At 50.1% G+C, this 15,320-nt stretch overlaps 1 non-coding gene across 1 annotated transcript; it reads left to right on the plus strand.

The window, feature by feature from the left end:
- Window positions 1-348: 348 nt before the first annotated feature.
- Window positions 349-452, plus strand: LOC138990099 (U6 spliceosomal RNA). Its single transcript, XR_011466265.1, has one exon. It is a non-coding gene; the product is annotated as a U6 spliceosomal RNA (small nuclear RNA).
- The last annotated feature ends 14,868 nt before the right edge of the window (window positions 453-15,320 follow it).

The raw sequence follows: 15,320 nt of genomic DNA on the forward strand, positions 1-15,320 counted from the left end.
CTAACACAGGTGTGTAGTATGAGATGGAATCCTCTAAAACTGCCATGACAACTTTGTAAATCAACAATGGTCAAATGTTAGTAATTCCAGATAATCAACCTCACACACGCAGTTCTTTTCACTTGTTCACTCCTGCATAGTGTTCCACTTATTATTTAACCACTTATTTAACCACTCCCCCTTTGATGAACAGCTGTGTTTTTTCCAGGTATTGTCTTTACAAACAACACTGCAAGGACCATTCTTAAATATTTATCATTATGAGTTTTATGAAGCTGTCCATCAGACAGATTCCACAAAGTAGGACTGCTGAGCAGGTGCTGCACATTAAAAAACTTTTATTTGTGTGTGCCCACTTTAGTAGCATAGATACTAAAACTGGAACAATACAGAGATTAGCATGGTCCCTGCGCGAGGAGGACACAAAAATTTGAGAAGCATTGCATATTTTTATCCTGTAATAAACCATGATAAAAGAATATGAAAAAGAATATATATGTATAATATATATTGTATAACTGAATACCTTTACTGTACATCAGAAACTAATACAGCATTGTAAATCCACTATGTTCAATAAAAAAATAAATCTTGGGACTTCCCTGGTAGTTTAATGGTTAAGACTCCAAGCTTCTGCTTTGGGGGCACAGGTTTGATCCCTGGTTTGGGAACTAAGATCCCACATGCCACACAGAGCAGTCAAAAAATAAATAAATAAAATATCTTTAAAAAATAAAATAATAGTCATGTGGCAGTTTAAATAAATAAATCTTAATGGATAACAAGGACCTACTGTATAGCACAGGGAACTCTGCTCGGTATTATGCAACAACCTAAATGGGAAAAGGATTTGAAAAAGGAAAGATACATGTATATGTATAACTCAATCACTTTGCTGTGGGCCTGAAACTATCGCAACATTGTTAACCAACTGTACTCCAATATAAAATAAAAAGTTTAAAACATAATAATATAGGACTTACTATGTGCTAGGCAGTGTTCTATGTTCTTGACAAATAGTACTTAATCCTTACCACAACCCTGTGAGGTAGATACTATTATTATCCCACTTTATGGATGGAGAAACAGGCCAAGAAAGCTAACTTGCTCAAGGTCATGCCCCTGGTACGCGGTGGAGCTGGGATTGGAGCCCAGGCACTGGGCTCTGAGCGGCTATTCAGAAGCACTAAGTCGTCTGCATGTGAGAGTGAGGCCCGCCCTGGAGAGGCCCCTCGGACTACAATGTGGCACCTGGGCCCGCCCAGGAGCCTGCACTCGTCCCTCTAAGGAAACGTGAGCAAACAGCAGCAGGGTTGCTGCCGCCGTGAGCACTGGGCCTGCCCTGGGGAAAGGGCTGCACAGAAGTTTTTTTTTTTAATTGCTTAATCATGTCCGACTCTTTCTTTGCAACCCCACGGACTGTAGCCCACTCTCTGTCCATGGGATTCTCCAGGCAAGAATACTGGAGTGGGTTGCCATTCACTTCTCCAGGAGATCGTCCAATTGAACCTGGGTCTCCTGCACTGTAGACAGACTCTTTACCATCTGAGTCACCAGAGAAGCCCCGCATGTGCTTAATAGAAGACAGCTAATAACCTCAGATATGCGGATGACACCACCCTTATGGCAGAAAGCGAAGAAGAATAAAGAGCCTCTTGATAAAAGTGAAAGAGGAGAGTGAAAAAACTGGCTTAAAACTCAACATTCAGAAAACTAAGATCATGGCATCTGGTCCCATCACTTCATGGCAAATAGATGGGGAAACAGTGGAAACAGTGGCTGACTTTATTTTGGGGGGCTCCAAAATCACTGCAGATGGTGACTGCAGCCATGAAATTAAAAGATGCTTACTCCTTGGAAGAAAAGTTATGACCAAACTAGACAGCAAAAAAATGTGAGGTTTGGACTATAAAGAAAGCTGGGCACTGAGGAATTGATGTTTTTGAACTGTGGTGTTGGAGAAGACTCTTGAGAGTCCCTTGGACTGCAAGGAGATCAAACCAGTCCATCCTAAAGGAAATCAGTCCTGAATATTCATTGAAAGGACTGATGCTGAAGCTGAAGTTCCAATATTTTGGCCTCCTGATGCAAAGAACTGACTCTTTAGAAAAGACCCTGATGCTGGGTAAGATTGAAGGCGGGAGGAGAAAGGGATGACAGAGGATGAGATGGTTGGATGGCATCACCGACTCTATGGACAGGAGTTTGAGTAAACTCCGGGAGCTGATCATAGACAGGGAGGCCTGGCGTGCTGCAGCCCATGGGGTCACAAAGAGTTGGACACGACTGAGCGACTGAACTGAACTGAATTGAAATCTGAGTAACTCGCAGGAGTCCTCTCCCTGATTTTCTTTATTCTCACTCAGACTCCTGGCTTTATTTGTTTATCGGTCCCTGGAATTAGACCAAGCTGAGCATAGTCAGTAGCTTTGTGCCCTTCTCTGAGCCTTTGTTCTTTTGTCTAAAAAGTGGAGATAAAAAAAGTGGGGATAATAACAGAACTTACCTTAAAGTTTTCAAAAGTAACACAAGAACAAACTAAGTGAAACACCACAATTTCAGCCACTCACTCAAGGATTTCTAGAGCCCCTACTGTGTGCCCTGCAGAGCTGTGGGTCGCTCTACCCCACAGAGAAAAGCTCCCCACACCCCCACCGAGTCCAGCCAGGATAACAAGTTGCCCCAGGAGTCCAGCTCAGGCTGCTGAGCAGGGTTCCGTGGTGAACAGTGATGATCAGGGAGGCCTCTAATGTAACAAACATGATGACTAGTAAGTTGGGGAGTTCGAGGGGATCCCTGGTCCAGGCTGGGACAGGAGAGGCTGCTCTGAGGAGGCAGCATCTAAGGGGTGAGGAGTGTTCTGGGTGGGGGGCAGGGCAGCCCGTGGGAAGATCCAGAGGTGAGAGGATGACTTTGGACTCATCTTAAGGAGGCTGCATCATATCCCAAGGGCAATGGGAAGCCATGGAGGGATTTAGAGGTTTCCCTCTGGCCCCCTTGTAGAGCATGGACCAGAGAGGCTGAGCTCGGAGACAGGAGTGAACTCAGGAACTAGGTTTCTGTTTGTGTCTCCTGTTTACACCATGAAGATTAATCTTAACATGAACAAGACCATCCTCTTTAACAGCAGAAGTCATCCGAGTGGCTTCACTGATGGTCTGTGTGAATAAGACTCTGTGCTTGTGATGCAGGGGGTGCTGGTTTGATCCCTGGTCAGGAAACTAACCACATGGCCAAGAGAAAAATGTTAATAAATAATTTTTAACAACTCAAAAAAAATTATCAGGAATCATTCTAGAAATCAAAACCTAGAAACAGCCTGAAGTGAGGGCAAAATAAAAACCTCACTCTCTCAGATGTGTGCCCTGGGTTCGCATCTGCACAAGCCTTTTCCTCCCTCTGGAAGGCACACCTAACTCCACCTGTTTCAGTCTCCCTGCTCAGCACCCCCTACAGGAAGTCCTCCAGGATTCACTGGCTGGCGGGGCCTCACTGCCTCTGAGCTCCCTGCTGGGTCTCTTCCTGGGTTCGTTCAAGGGTACTGGACACATTCACCCATGTGTGTTCTGGTCACTCACAGGTTAGCTCATCTCCACCTCCCTCCACCTCCAGCCTCTCCCCAGAGTCATGCAGAGTATAAGTGCTCAGTACCGACGGCCGCAGCTAGCCTCCTCCCTGTCTGATTTTTTCTCCCAGCTTTCCTAGAACCCAGCAACTATCATTCATTCATTCGTTTATTCACTCACCCATTTGCAAACGTATATTGAGCGCCACTCTGTTCCAAGCTTGTGCCAAGTGCTGGTCTGACCGTGATGAGTCGGGAGACTCAGCCCAGCATCTCAGAGCTCACAGTCTGCTGGGGGAGGCGGGGCAGGCATCGGGCAGGTGTGGGAGGTGCTGGGACTGGGAAGCCTGGCCTGGGAGAAGGAGACAGGGGAGATGCAGGGATGGAGTGCGCTGATGGTGCTAACGGACGTTTCTCAGGATGCCTTCCTGTATGGTGTCTGTACATGAGGCCGGAAAGCAGAGGTGAAGCAGTGATCTTTACTCTCTCAAGGTCACAGTCGTCAGATGTGGAGACGGGCAGACCCAGAGTCCCGAGGGGTCCCGCTTGTCCTCACTCCCCTCACCTCTGTGTCTAGTTCCGTGTCCTGCCTGCTGGCCCTGCTGACCATCAGCAGCCCCCTGCCCACCTCCAGAGGCTCAGCCAGGAACCCCCAGAGGCCACAACTCCCAACAGGCTCTGGACGTGCCCAGCTTCTCAGATTGCCTGTGGAGGCTCTTTCTCTGACCCTCCAGTTCCCGCTCTGGACCTTCATCTGCCTAGCTCCTCCCACTGTCATGTCAAACCTAATCCCCATGATAAATCCATATCCCATAATACTCACAGAGCTCAGCCTCCCGACCCAGTGCTGCCTGATACAGTGATTAGCGATGGTGATACTTCCAGTGGAGCAGAACTGTAAGGAGGGGAGGCTGGCATCGATGCTCTAATCTGTCGATTTAGGGGCATTTTAAGGACCTGGCTTCTGGGGTAAAGGGGTCATTGGTGGTCCATGGCATGCAATGTGAAGCCGACACTTAAGCGATCACCTTTTGACCGTTGGGGTGATGACCTACAGAAGGCTCTGGGTGACCAAGCAGCTGCTGGCATAGAGCGTACCTGGAAATAAAGAGCATCAGGACCACGGGGCTGCTCCTTTGCTTCTAAGTGCACCAGAAAACTTAGAGGGAAAAGATGAGCTCAAGGGCTTCAATTCCCAAAGTCTGCGTAAAGAGCCAGAGGTTCTCTTTGTGCCTAGAGAAGCTCTAGTGGCCAAGGGATAATGCTTCTCAGACTTAAGACCCAGCAAGTTTCAGGGTATCAGGAACACAGTGTGACCCATGAGGAGGCGTGTGTGTGTGTGTGTGTGTGTGTGTGCTCACTGGCTCAGTTGTGTCTGACTCTTTGTGACCTCATAACTGGAGCCTGTCAGGCTCCTCTCTGTCCATGGGATTTCCCAGGCAAAAATACCGGAGTGGGTTGCCATTTCCTCCTTCAGGGGATCTTCCTGACCTAGGGATCAAACTTGCCTCTTCTGTGACTCCTGCACTGGCAGACGGATTCTTTACCACTGCGCCACCTGGGCAGCCCGGAGAAGGCATAGTACACACCAAAGAGCTGCAAGATGTCTCCAGTGTATATGAGCAGGGAAATGTGTCTGGGAATGGACACTAAGTAGCGCATTATAATGAAAGGAGTATCACGTGTTGAAGTGGGTGGATGCATTAATCATAGATCCTGCATTGCTCCTGTTAGCTCAAACAGCTGGGGATGGCTCTAAAACAGTGGTCCACCCGACCAGGGACAGGTTTCATGGAAGACCATTTTTCCATGGACTGGGGGTGGGGATGGTTTCAGGATGATTCCAGGGCATGACATTTATTGTGCACTTCGTTTCTATTATTATTACGTTGTGATATATAGTGAAACAATGATATAACTCACCATAATGCAGAATCAGTGGAAGCCCTGAGCTTGTTTTCTGTAACCAGACGATCCCATCTGGGGGTGCTGAGGGACCAATGGGGAGTGGCTGTAACATGGCCTGGGGCTTGCTCTAAAGGGTTGCTTGGTTGATTCATCGAAGGCTGGTCCCAAGGCAGCCTACACTGAGTGAAGCTGAGAGGCCAGGATTCCTTTAGTAGAGTGTAGAAGGAAGGGTCCAGAAGATTCCAGAGATTGCTCAAATGCTGAGTGGACTTTTTTTTTTTACTGTGCCATTTGACTTACAGGATTCCCCACCAGGGATTGAACCCAGACCCTCGGCAGTAAAGTGCACCACCAGGGAATTCTCGGCACTAATCACTGCACCACCAGGGAATTCTCTGAATGAATTTATTTAATTTCTGCTCACCCACCTCACCACCTCACCATTGTTCTCCAGTTGTAGAGGGTGGAATGCAGGGGAATGGAATTATTAGTGATCGACTGATTGATCAACCAATTATGGTGCTCCCAAGACCAAAGTAAGTGGGCAGCCTAATAAAATCTTGATTTGCTGAAGCAGGAAAGTTCTAGGTCTGCTGAACAGAAGTCTGAACTAAAACAGTATAACAGAGAATGTGAGTCAGTGCCCACCCACGCTAGGACCAGGCATTTCATGGACACAGAGCCCCTTGAATGAAAGAGGAGGCTGGAGTCACTTGAGGAAGGACCCTACACAGCCAAGACTATTTACTATACATTCTCCTCCCAGTGTTCCCCTATGGGACCTGAGGCCTGAGTGACTGAGTGGGCTGGAGAAGGCGAAGTGCCAGCTATTTTAGAGATTACTGGATGCTGGTTCTGAGTTGACACTAGTTCCAGGAGACCCACCATGGTTCCGTCAGAGTAAGGGCTTCTGGAGGTATTGTGGACATCATTTCTGAGTAACAAACCACAGACATTGTCTTATGCCCTATTATCTCATGGGTGAGGAGTTCAGGCAGGCCTCAGTGGGCATTCTCCTCCTTTGGGTGTCAGCTGAGATCACTCAGCGGCACTCAGCTGGCAATGGGCTCTTCTGGAGAGTCTGAGATAATATCTCACATACTCAGTGCTTTGGCTGCCATGGCTGGTGGGCAGGACTCAGCTGGGACTGTTGATGAGGCTTGGCGTGGTGGTCTCAGAGCGGTCGTGATTCTTACTCAGGGACTCTGGGTTCCATGAGCAACAGAACAAAGTCAGCAAACAAAGTGAGAGGTCCATGGCTCAGAGGCCTAGCCTTCAAGGTCCCATAGCAGCATTCCTTTATACTTTATTGGTCAAAGGAGCCGCGAGCCCCCCCAGGTTCAAGAGGAAGGGACACAGTCTGCACGTCTTGATGGGAGTAATGTTAAGAATGTATGACCGTGTTTTTGTATTGAGTTTGCATTTCTTGTTTCTTTATTTTTTAACAATTTTTATTGGAGTATAGTTGTACAATGTGTTAGTTTCAGGTGTACAGCAAAGTGAATCAGTTACACACACACATATACCCACCCTTTTTCGGATTCTCTTCCCACGTAGGTCATTACAGAGTATTAAGCAGAGGCCCCTGTGCTCTACAGCACTTCCTTATTAGTTACCCATTTGATATACAGTAGCGTGCATACGTCGACCCCAATCTCCCAATTCATCCCTCCCACCCTTCCCACTTGGTAACCCTGTTTATTTTCTACATCTGTGAATCTATTTCTGTTTTGTAAACAAGTTTGTTTGTACCATTCTTTTGGATTCCATACATAAGTGATATCACATGCTATATCTCTGGGTATGGTCATAATTTTAAAATACTCTTGGGTAACCAGGAGAGTTGGGTAACTAGGAGAGTCTTGTTCACATTCAGCTCATTTGGACCCAGTGGATCCCTGCACACAGCTCAGGGATCCTTTCCCAGTTCTGAAAGCAGCTGGGAGGAAAGGTGCATTATGGGAGAAAGGCCAGATGGAAGCCCCTCCCAATCGGGTAAACCAGGAGCAGAGCACATTCCTGTTGGTGCCTCCATCGAGGACACCACGTCGCGAGGGGCTGTCACATCCCCTTTCAGCTCACCTCCTGGGTCCGCACAGAAGACCTTGGAGAATGGCAGTGGACGATCATCAGCTCCATCACGTGGTGATTCCCACTGCAGCTATTGTTCTGACGCCATTTCTTGGCTGGAGCTCACCATCAGTACATCTTGTACCTCTTCTTTTTCAAAAAATGTTTTTTATTTATTTGGCTGGGCCAGGTCTTAGCTGCAGCACCTGGGATCATCAGTCTTCGATGAGACATGCAGGATCTTTAGTTGCAGCGTATGAACTCTTAGTTGCAGCATGTGGGATCTAGTTCTCTGACCAGGGATCGAACCTGGGGCCACCTGCATTGGGAGCTCAGAGTCTTAGCCACTGGACCACCAGGGAAGTCCCTCTTAGCAGCAGTTGTTCACGTCCAGTGGGTGGGGCCAGTAATATACCTTCAGCTTTCCAGCCCTCTTCCATAGTCCAGACCACAGGAACCTTGACTGGCGTTTCTTCCCTAAACCATCACAATAGAGCTCATGCTATGACACCACTCCCCAAGGAGACCAGAGCACCCTGGTCGCAGACAGATTACAGAGCACACACTACCGTCATAGAAGGAGCAGCACTTCGTGCTTCTTGGCATAAACTTCTCCTGAGTATAGATTTGCTTTCCCAGCCCCAAATGCTCTGCTAAAACCACCACCCATGGACTTACAGAATGCCTCATCCACCAACATGGTATTCCACAAAGCTTTGCTTCAACCAGGACATTCACTTTGTAGCAAATCAAGCCTAGCAATTGGCCCATGGGATTCCCTGATCCATGTGGAATTCCCTATCCTGCTAAAGCAGCTGGCTTTGGAGAAGGGTGGGATGGGGCCTTCCCTGATGGTCCAGAGGCTAGGACTCCGAGCTCCCCATGCAGGTGGGTAGGAAGGATGGGATTCAATCCCTGGTCAGGGAACCAGATCCCATAAGCCACAACTAAAGGTCCTGAATGCTGCAACTAAAGACCCCACATGCCACAACTAAAACCCAGCACAGCCAAATAAATAAATATTAAAAAAAAAAAGTGGGATGATCTTCTGGAGACACTGTTTTTGACACTGGGCATGCGTGCTAAGTCATTTCAGTCATGTCTGACTCTTTGCAACCCCATGGACTATAGCCTGCCAGGCTTCTCTATGGAGTGTTCCAGGCAAGAATACTGGAATGGGTTGCCATTTCCTCCTCCAGGGGATCTTCCCAACCCAGGGATTGAACCCAGGTCTCCTGACCTGCAGGTGGATTCTTTACCGTCTGAGCCACCAGAGAAGCCCTACCAACAGCCTAGCCTTTACTAACATGATACCAGACTTGGGAGAGGGGTCTCAGACTATCATTACACTGATGATGGTTAAGGGACTTCATTTGATCACAGAAAGGATCTTATGTCTCCTGTACTGGCAGGTGAGTTCTTTCCTGCTAGTGCCACCTGAGAAGCCTGAAAAATAAATTTTCACTTTTTGGCCTCATGGCATGTGGGCTCTGAGTTCCCCAACCGGAAATTGAACCCATGCCCCCTGCATTGAAAGCACTGAGTCTTAGCCACTGGGCCACTGGGGAAGGCACCAGTGTGGGGCAACACCTCACAGGCTGGGTCAGGATCCTCCAGGGTGCAGGCTGTGATCTGAGTCAGCATTCAGCACACGGGCCGTCTCTCTCACAGTCAGGATTCACGAGTGTAGGAGTCAACGCTGGATAGAACAGGGAGTAGCTCTTCTCACCATTTCCTCTCGTGGCCCACTAGCAAAGTGTTTGTTTCCCATCCCTGCAATTTTGAATTCCCAAAGGAGAAACATTCGCACTGGAGGACATAACAATAGTTCCACTAAATCGATGCTTCCTTCTGGCTATTTTGGGCTCGTTATGCTGCCAAATCAACAGCCAGAAGGGGGTGATTGGCCCTGTCTGGGGAAATAGGGCTGCTAGGTACATAATGGGGGACTTCCCTGGTGGTTCAATTGTTAAGACTCTGTGCTTCCATAGCAGGGGATGCGGGTTGGATCCCCGGTCGGGGAACTAAGATTCTGCATGCCGCGTGGTACAGCCAGATACATGCAGATACATATATACATATTAATACGATGGGAGTGAGGAGGGATATACGCACTCCAGTATTCTTGCCTGGAGAATCCCCATGGACAGAGGTGCCTGACGGGTTGCAGTCCATGGGTCAAAAGAGAGTCGGATGGGACCGAGTGACTAAGCACACAGCGCAAGGAGGGATGTAGTTGGAATGGAAATTACAGCTCAGTATGGGCAGGAACACTGACACATCTTCAGGAGGAAAGGCCTGGCTCCCTCCACCAGTTAGGAACCGCAACCAGCTGGGTGCCTGATGCAGGCAGAGAGAATGTGGAACGGATGACGGAAGAGGAATTAATGCCAACTGCAGCCCTGAGGCTTCTTGCAGAAACAAGGACTGCAGGAGCCACTGGTACGTCCCCCTTGTCCACCTATGAGCGTGTTGTTTTTGTTGTTCAGTCGCTCAGTTTCATCTGACTCTTTTGCGACCCCATGGTCTGTAGCCTGCCAGGTTCCTCTTGTCCATAGGATTTCCCAGGCAAAAATACTGGAGTAGGTTGTCATTTCCTTCTCCAGGGCATCTTCCTGACCTGGAGATTGAACCTGAGCCTCCTGTATTAGCAGGCAGGTTCTTTACTGCTGAGCCACCAAGGAAAACCACCCGTGAGTGTACTGCATAGGTAATCGATTCTTTTCCTTTTCCCTTTTCTTCCTCTCTCATTGCCCCTCACGTAACAGAGTGCACTAATAGCAGTTACACTTTCGTCAGTGCTCAAGTTCTAGGGTATCAAAGGGCAAGTGTGACACAGCTGGGAGAGGAGTTAACAGCCCCTGAGATGGATGGAAGGGACTTTGTGTGCCTTGTGGGTACACGGCTGCAGAGCCAGAGAGGTGGGAGCTACATGCAGACTTCTGGGCACCTCCTTCCCAGTCAGGGGCTGGACGGCTGGACGGACCTTCCTCCCCAGGTTGGCTGGTTGTGATTCTTGCTCTGATCCCCCAGTTCCTCCCTCAATCATCACTGTCCCAGCTCCTTCCACGACCCCATCAGACCTCATCCTAAACTACCCACCCCCATCCCACAGGACCTGGTGGCTCCAGATGGACACTGATTGGCACAAGGGGTACCTGTGCAAGGGCTTGGAGGTGACTGTGCAGGGGGAGTTCTATGGGTCCTGGAGTGAGGGGGCGGGCAGCAGGGAGTCACTCTGGGAGGGGCTGCAGACAGGAGGGTCTTGGTTCCCCCAGGCCTTGAAACCCACGCCAGTCAGCACATGCTACCAGAGGGAACGGACGAGACATGGCCTCTCACTGGCACAAAGCCCCCCAGCCCTACGGACCCAGGCCTGTCGTTCCTCTCTGTGTGGCCTTGGGATGGGCCTTGCCTGTCTCTGTGTCTGTTTCCCCAATTATACACATGGTGGGAGACTCATCTACGAAAGCTTTGCCAGCTTCCAGACTTGCTGAGTCTCTTACAGGAAGTACTGGTTTGGGAGAACAGTGCTGTTTTTAGTGGCTCAGTCATGTCCAACTCTTTGAGACGCCGTGGACTGCAGTCCACCAGGCTTCTCTGTCCATGGGGCTTCTCCAGGCAAGAATACTGGAGTGGGTTGCCATGCCCTCCTCCAGAAGATCTTCCCAACCCAGGGATTGAACCCAGGTCTCCCCCATTGCAGGCGGATTCTTTACCATCTGAGCCACCAGGGAAGCCCTGTGAGAACAGAGCCCCTCATAAAAAGACAGAAACACCAACAACAAAATGGGTGGTCCCTGACTCAAGTCTTGGGGGGCAGGGACCCAGGCCTGGGCAGCCCCACAGTGAGCCCCTGGACCCTGGGCCATGTCTGAGGCTTGGAAAGTGGTTGGCAGGCAGTAGACTCAGGATGAGCAGAAGGAAAGGATGCTTCCCGTCCAAACTTCCAGGCACATGACCCGGTGACACTGGGGGCCTGGCTTCCCAGCCCTTCCCAGTGAATGCAGTAGGCTTGATGGTGCTGTTTCCTAGGGCTGCTGTAACCAATACCATACGCTGCTGCAGCTGCTGCTAAGTCGCTTCAGTCGTGTCCGACACTGTGCGACCCCATAGACGGCAGCCCACCAGGCCCCCCCGTCCCTGGGATTCTCCAGGCAAGAACACTGGAGTGGGTTGCCATTTCCTTCTCCAATGCATGAAAGTGAGAAGTGAAAGTGAAGTCGATCAGTCGTGTCCGACTCGTAGCGACCGCATGGACTGCAGCCTACCAGGCTCCTCCATCCATGGGATTTTCCAGGCAAGAGTACTGGAGTGGGGTGCCATCGCCTTCTCCGATACCATACGCTAGGTGACTTAAAATCTAAATATAGTTTTCATAGTTTCAGGGTCCAAAAGCTTGAGGTCAAGGTGTCAGCAGGGTTGGTTCCTTTCCAGGATTGTAAGGGAGAATCCATTCCTCACTTACAGTGGTTTGGGGACAACCTTTGTGTCCCTTGGCTCTTGGAAGCACCACCGTAATCTCTGTCTCCATCTTCACAGGCCATTTTCCTGTACAGTCTCTGAGTCTAAATTTCTCCTTTTAACTGGATTCTAGGACTTACCAGGTGGCTCAGACGGTAAAGAATCCACCTACAATTCAGAAGACTTGAGTTCGATCCCTGGGTTAGGAAGATCCCCTGGAAAAGGGCATGGCAACCCACGCCAGTATTCTTGCCTGGAGAATTTCCATGGACAGAGGAGTCTGGAGGACTACAGTCCATGGAGTTACAAAGAGTGGGACCACTGAGCGACTGATAGCACACAGCATTAGATACTAGTCCCCACCAGGTGGCGCTAGTGGTAATAACTCACCTGCCAGTGCAGGAGATAGAAAAGACATGGGTTGGATCCCTGCCTGAGTCAGGAACATTCCCTGGAGAGGAGAATGGCAACCCACTCCAGTGTTCTTGCCTGGAGAATCCCAGGGACGGGGGAGCCTGGTGGGCTGCCGTCTATGGGGTCGCACAGAGTCGGACACGACTGAAGCGACTTAACAGCAGCAACAGCCACAGGAAGGACTTCCTTATTTGAAGACAGGCTCTTTAGAGAGAGAATCAGGTTTTTAACTTTACAGAGACAAGGTTTTTGTTTGGTTGGCTTTTGGGGTTTTTCTTTTGCTGCACGAAGCATGTGGGATCCTAGTTCCCCTATCAGGAACAGAACCCAGGGCCCTGCACTGGAGGTTTTTAACTTTACAGAGACAAGGTTTTTGTTTGGTTTTTGGGGTTTTTCTTTTGCTGCACGAAGCATGTGGGATCCTAGTTCCCCTATCAGGAACAGAACCCAGGGCCCTGCACTGGAGGTTTTTAACTTTACAGAGACAAGGTTTTTGTTTGGTTGGCTTTTGGGGTTTTTCTTTTGCTGCACGAAGCATGTGGGATCCTAGTTCCCCTATCAGGGACAGAACCCAGGGCCCTGCACTGGAAGTGCAGGGTCCCAACCTCTGGACCTCCAGGGAAGTCCCCAAGGCAATAAAATATTTGAACTTGGGGTGATGTCCCATCACTCTGTGACTCTGGGGTGAGGCATAGATGAGGGTTGGGGTTTGCGTTGATGGGTAATGTGAGCCAGACTCCTTATTGATGAGTCAGGGATAAGGGGTCTCCAGCACTGGGGCACCCAGGTGTTGCTCATCCCTGACTCCCCTGCTCTGGCCCCTTAGATCATCCAAAATCCCGCAAGACCAGGCTTCTTTGGGGAAGAGTGGTCACAGCCGCAGGGCCTCAGGCCTGGTCCCGCCCTTCTCGAAGCTGCCCCAGGGGCTCAACCTGTCCCAGCCCAGCATCTCCCAACCCCTACCCACCCCACACTTACTTCTCCCTCCCACACACAAAAAGTGTTTTAACTTAATTACTACTGAAAGATCTTGTCTCCCGATGAAGTCACGTTCTGAGGTCCCGGGGGTTAGCACTTCCACATGTGGGTTTGGTAAGGGGACAGGATTCAACTTTAACAGTGACTGAGGTTCGGATTTGCTAACCTGACCCTGCTCTGCTCCAAATCTCCCCAGGATGGTTCTCTTACTAAATTCATAGGACGCTGGTCTAACTTCCTTCAGGAGGCAGAGGGCCAGGTTGCCCTGCCTGGATGGAGTACAGTGAGCAGCCACGGGCACCCCAGGGGGCCTGACAGACCAGCACAGCAACTTCTAGGCAAAGCGGACTCCTCTTCACCCAGCTCTGCCCTTGCCAGTGGCCTGGCCCTGTGGGCACCTCACATATCCCCCCATTTGCCCCTCACAACCACCTGCAAGTTAGGGATAAACTATTCCCATTTTACAGATGAGAAAACTGAGGAGGGAATTCACCTCCCTATGGTGTCCCAGCTGATAAATGTCAACACCAGCCAACCTGGCCTCTGAGCCTGAACTCTCACACTCAGCCACACAAGTGGCTCCGTCCCCCTCCTGTGGATCTGCTGGCATGGAGTTGATCTCGGTGGCCTCGGTCTGCAGTGACTTACAGCAGGATTTCAGTTCCTGACCAGAGATGGAAGTCAGGCCGTGGCAGTGAGAGCGCTGAGTCATTGCCCCTGGACCACCAGGGACTAGTGTCCAGCGACAAGTCCCTGGCCCATCAGCTTTGCAGAAATAAGTTCCACAGAGAGACAGAAATTAGTGAAACAAGTATAGTGTTTATTTAGAGGAAAAGGAGTACGTGTGAATAGGCACACACGAGCAGACTCAGCCAGCCAGGCCTCACAGTAGTTTGAATCACTCATATGGGCCATTTCTTCTGGGTTTCCTTTGGCCAATCATCCTGTTTCTCCTGGTTCTGAGTCCGTATTAGATTTTTCTCAGGGTCCTCCCTGTGTGTGTACATGCATCTCTTAGTCAAGATGGATTCCAGGAAAGAATCCAGGAGGTTGACATCACTCCATTTTTGACCCCCAGGGAGCTTTTCTGCCCATGTACGGTGGGAAAGGTCTCCACCTCGAGAACAGGAAATATGTGATCTCCATCTTTTCTCTGGGCAGGGCTCAGCTTCTCCTATTATCCTCCTGCTATTATCTTCATCTTGGAGTATCTGTCCACAGGGACAAACTGCAGCTGTTTAGCCGGGGGTCCATCTATCTCCTGCCTCAGGGTGGTGAGCAAGGTGGAGGGAAGCGGAGGCCCAGTGACTACAACCCTGGCCACCACCTCCAGGCAGGGCCCAGCTGCCAGAGGTACCTGGCAAGGAGCTGGACCCGGGCCGGAACTGCCTCTCCAGCCCTAGTGGGCTGGTCTTCCTATCCAAGCTCAGGCTTGCTACTATACAGTGGAGACCGCAGTTCCCAATGGCTCAGGGGAGACTCCAGCGAGAGCCACCAGGACAGCCCTATGTCCCAACAGGGCACGTGCTCCATGTTGTCCCCTTCTGGGCCCAGGGGAGCCTGGCACACTGAAGGCACCGACAAACACACAACACCAGACTTGTGGTTTCCAGAAAGGTGAATAATTAGTCAAAACCCTCAAACTCTGGGTGTGGGATAGAAACACATCCTGGGCGCAGACCCTTAGACCTCACCTGCCATCAGGTGAGCGGCAGGGTCACCAAGATCCAGCTCCTGCCTGTAAAACAACAATGAATGCTCCTCCCCCAGCCAGGCTAACGAGGCGCAGCTAGAGGAGGGGCAAGGCCATGGAAGTTGCAGAGCCAAGTACAGTGGGCAGACTGGAAGCTGAGAGTGGAACAGACACGGAGAAAACTCCTGTGGCAAATCAAGCCCAACCCTTAAAACACAGAAACACTGA

Source organism: Bos mutus, chromosome 11 (genome assembly GCF_027580195.1).
Source record: "Bos mutus isolate GX-2022 chromosome 11, NWIPB_WYAK_1.1, whole genome shotgun sequence".
Taxonomy (NCBI): Eukaryota; Metazoa; Chordata; class Mammalia; order Artiodactyla; family Bovidae; genus Bos; species Bos mutus.